The following is a 4,820-nucleotide window of genomic DNA, read 5'->3' as shown; positions in this document are numbered from 1 at the left end:
TTCCAAATCCACTCTCAATTAACCACAAATCCACTCAAAAAAACAACTAAAAAATTACCCTCAAATTCACTCAAATCCATTCAAATCATCTCCCCCAAATCATCTCCCCCAAATACCCCCAAAAGTGTATAGATTTTAAATAAGGGTGCAAGAGAAAAAGTGTATAGATTAATGTACAATACTCCGTACAAATATCTAAGAATATCTAATGGAAAAGGATTGGTTGATGCCACCTTTAATTCTAAAGTCTATTTGACACCACTAGGTTTTAATAATAAAATATTATATTAACATAATATAAATAAGATACTATATTAACATAATAAATATAAATAAAATATTATAATAAAACAATATTTTTTTAGAGTATAAGTTGAAAGTAAGAGAAAATTTGAAAGTGTCAAAGTATTACTCACTGCCCGTGTCTAAACAAGAGCTTTCAGATTATTTTGATGTGGTTTGAGATTGAGAAATGTGTTGAATGATACTTCAATCAATCACTAAATTTTAACAGGATTAATTCACCGATTTAATGTTGGTGTATCAATATCGCCCTCTAATGTGACAATCTCACACGAAATATTTACTCCCACATAATGTAACAAATAAAAATTGAAATAAAACATCTATCAAAAATGATTCAAATCAATCAACCAATCAATGCTCAGGGAGTTTATGAAAACTAGAATATATCCATATTTCTCTGATAGTGTAACTTATGTATACACACAAGAGCATTGAACTAGGATGAGGTTTCTGAAAAGGTACTCATCCTGCTTGAACATCACTTGCCTTCACAAATCTCCCTCTCACCCTCTTTCTAGTATCAGCCCTGGCCTTTCTTGATTCATAGCGAATGTGTTTATCGTACCTGCCCAAAGTATGATGCACCAACTTCAAACTAAAGATCAAACTAATACCATCTTTTACAAAATTAAATCAAGTGCATATTCACAAATCTCCTTCTAGACAGGTTTCTGTACATATGCTCACTTGCATTCGTTACATGTGCGAAAATTTAAAAGAGTTTAACTTTTATCCTTTGTAAGATCTTTTTACATTGTCAATAAAAAATGAATCATGGTGCGTATGACTTTTAAAGTAATTATTAAAGTCAAGAAACTTAACATGTATATCAATTTTGATGATAAAATTCATTAGACGGTTAATACATACACTATTTCCTTCATATAAAAATGAAATATACCTTCGAGATTTCTTCTTCTCCTTGTAGCGTAACATTGCATTACCTCTATTCTTAGCCAACTCTTCCACGCTAACCCTGGCTTTTAAGGTGCTAACATTTGCATTCCCACCCACAAGATGCTCCATGACTACCACATTGTTGGTGTCACTATACGGTATTGATTCTAGCAATTTGGACTCTGATGATAACCCACCTCTGGCTTTCTTGTTGCTTTCTTCTTTCTTCTTTGCGTGGCTTGATGATGACTGATCCGATTGGTTCTGCAATTTTTGTAAGCATAAATAGTTTGTTATTTACTGGTTCCCCACAGATAAAGGTCAAACCAAGCATGAAATGGAAATATCTGACGAAATGAATGAGAAAGGCCAAATCATAATGGGACTTTACTGCAATCATTGCGTGACAGTTTATAACACAATAAATTGTAGAAAGCACCCATGTGAAACATGGAAATAGTGGTTATTACATACTATCATATACTCTACGCATCATCTGGCACTTGGGAATGAGAAGTATGATTCCATCTGCGGATTTTAAATGATATGGACGCAGCTGTTAAAGTTTAAATACAGACAAATAAAGTTGGAAGACTCTGCATCTTTAGCAATTAAATCTTTCCGTCCTCTATTGTCCTTCCCCATGTGAAGTCTGTACACTAAATCAAAGCTATGAAGGCCCACAGTTTTGTCAGTATCTTCAGAGATTAAAACTACTAACCCATTTCTACTGCAAATTTCTTTTTCACCATTGATTTCTTTCAAAAATGAAATCCACAGGTTCATAACAATTAAGGTGTGTCAGAACGTAACACATTTCTCAAAATGATTGGAAGACAAAGAACCCTATAGAGCATTTGCATACTCCATCAACCTCCTTAGAAAGCCCGAATCAACTGAATCACCCATTCAAAAACATTTCATCACTCTCATAAACAGTTGCAACCAAATGACTGTCATATTACAATAACAGCAGACTATAACTTCTTGAACAAGCCTGTAATTTGTAAATTGCATGTATTAAATCAGAAAGCTCCGTTGACACACGCGAGAAAGTTTTATAATCTGGCGGCAAACTCCATTAACTTGCAATACATCAAGCTAAAAAACACACAAGGCAGAAATTGAAAATCATTCAGCACAAGTAATGGCTTACATTTCTTGATAGAATATCATCACCAGTGGTCGAGTAATTCATATTGTGCACATCCTGAAATAATTTTGGAACTTCTAGACCATCAAATGTAACTACTCATGGTTCATCACAACCTCTTGATTTCTGTAATTCAAAATCCCACACCTGCATATAAGAACGAAAAAATAATCACGAACTGTGGCATACGTTTCACGTCCAAGCCAACTCTTCCATATTTAAAATTCTAAACGTGCCGGATTTTGATTGAACCAGTACATCATAATAAATTCAACTGATACAGTGTTACATAAAACGGACAAAACTACGGGACAAAGATAAGAACTCAAAGAGGTTTCTTAAAGTGTTCCTAATTAGCTTATTTACCAGAAAATAACATTTTTGTTCAGTTGTTTGAAAACAAAACTATTATTCATCAGATAAAATAAATCGCAACCCGGAATGATGTCAATGTGAAAAGGAAGCTATTTGTACTCACAAAGATTTCCTCAATCATGTGAAAAGAAAAGAACAGTAAGATAGTTACCAAAATGACAATGCAAGATGGCATAAAATTAAAGGACAAACCGCAACCTTCTTTTACCTCGAACTAGAAGGCAGCAATTATGCCACATTGCAATTGTGTAATAAAATTTGCAACAAAAAAAAAAGAAAAAAATCACAAAAACTAAGCTATTAATTGGATTAAAAAATGTAACCAAGTTTCCCATCGGAATATTCATTAGAATTAAGATTTAAACTAAAAGACCATTAAATAATATGAAACAACTACGTCTCAAGTCACCCATAACTCAGTGATTCCGTAAAAATGGCTTCAAATTCTGTTTCATGACCAAAATTAGTCACCAGCAAGCCAACATAATTAACTTATTGTTGTAAGTATAAGCTAAATATCAACCGTTATTCTAAGATTACCTTATAAGGAGTTAAAAAAATGAACATTTTTTCTTATCAAGATGAATCATAATTCGTGCTCCACCGTATCCCAAAGCTGAGATGAAGCACAACTATGCACTCATTTATTACATCTAATAAAAATAATTCCCTTTTAAAAGTCGTAGCTTATAGTGAATGACTATCACTTGAGTTATTGGAAACTCCCTTGCGTTCAATGCACCCTGTTTATATAATGTGTTTGAATACACATTTTTATTCTTTTCATTTTGTAGAATTTGGAAGGTAAATTGGAAACCTGAGGAGGCTGATAGTTGGGATCAAAAGTCCAGAGAAGATCTCCAACTTGGGCTCCGTAACCGTTATCGTTAGTTTTGGCGGCATCGAATTCAGATTGGGAATCAGGCATCCCGAGCAAGGACGTAAACGGCGTCTGCTGCAGCAACATCTCGTCGACGACGTCATTTTCAGACTCCAACCTGAATTCCTCAGTCTCTGAACGCGCAAACTCGTTCTCGTTCCTCGTGCGCGCGACTTCGAGGAACTGCTCGTAGACCTCGTCGCGGCAGTTGGCGTGGCGCAGCCGGAGATCAAGGCCGAGGGCGGTGGCAATCTGGTGGAGGGAGGGGCAGCCAGAGAGGCCAAGGAGACGGTGGCGGTGGTGGAGGGAGGCCGGGGCGTGGGCGTGAGCGTCGAGGTCGCAGGCGTGGCAGAGGATGAGATTGTGAGCAGAGCAGCGGACGGTGGCGGTGTCGGTGTTGCAGGTGTCGCAAATCTGGAAGCGGACGTGCTTTAGGGAGAGAGCGTTAGCGGTGTGGACGTGGTGGTCGCAGAGGAGACAGAGTTTGGCAGAGTCGGGTCGGCAGAAGAGTAAGGCGGGTTTGGTGTGACAGTAATCGCAGGGCAACATGGTTGGTTAGTGAGAGAGAAAGGTTGTGTTGTGTTGTGTTAGCGATGGGAAATGCACATGATAAGCATGGGGAAGGTGGAGACGCAATCTGAAGTGAGAGATGGTGGGGACAGGAAGGAGGTGGAATGGAAAGATATTTGGTCACTTTTTTGGCCTAGCCTGTGTATGTGATGTGAGTGTAAGTGAGTAAGAGTGAGACTGAGTGAGTGTGTTTCATGCATGTGCGTGCTTCACCTCTTTTTGCACCTCCTTTCCTCTGCAAACTTCCCTCTCTCCATGCGCTTTTCTTTCCAAAAAACCTCGCTCGGGGCGGCCGTTGCTCTTCTTCTGCACTGGGCCGGCCCAACACACTTCATTTCTTCCCTTCAAATATACTTTTTTTATATTTTATTTTAAAGTTTAATTAAATCAGAATTTTAGTTTGGATGGTGCTTGCTGTAAAATTATTAAATATATTATATCGGAAAGTTGTTAAACAAAGACATCTGTTCATAAATATTATATTTAAAGTTGTTTTTTTTTTATAAATAAGCTATATAATATTTAAGAGTGATCAAAAGATTTACCGAGGAACTTTTCCATCGGTAATTATCGAAAGATTTAGCGATGGATTTTTTCGTCGGTAATTATCGAAGGATTTACTAACGGAAAAGGTCGTCG

General features: G+C 37.0%; 1 pseudogene; it reads right to left on the bottom strand.

Moving 5' to 3' along the window:
* Positions 1-597: 597 nt before the first annotated feature.
* LOC108327120 (zinc finger protein CONSTANS-LIKE 15-like) lies at positions 598-4,484 on the bottom strand (annotated as a pseudogene).
* Between the last annotated feature and the right edge of the window lie 336 nt (positions 4,485-4,820).

This window comes from Vigna angularis, chromosome 2 (genome assembly GCF_016808095.1).
Source record: "Vigna angularis cultivar LongXiaoDou No.4 chromosome 2, ASM1680809v1, whole genome shotgun sequence".
NCBI lineage: Eukaryota > Viridiplantae > Streptophyta > Magnoliopsida > Fabales > Fabaceae > Vigna > Vigna angularis.
The sequence above is the reverse complement of the archived record's forward strand: the minus strand, read 5'-3'. Positions and strand labels throughout refer to the sequence as shown.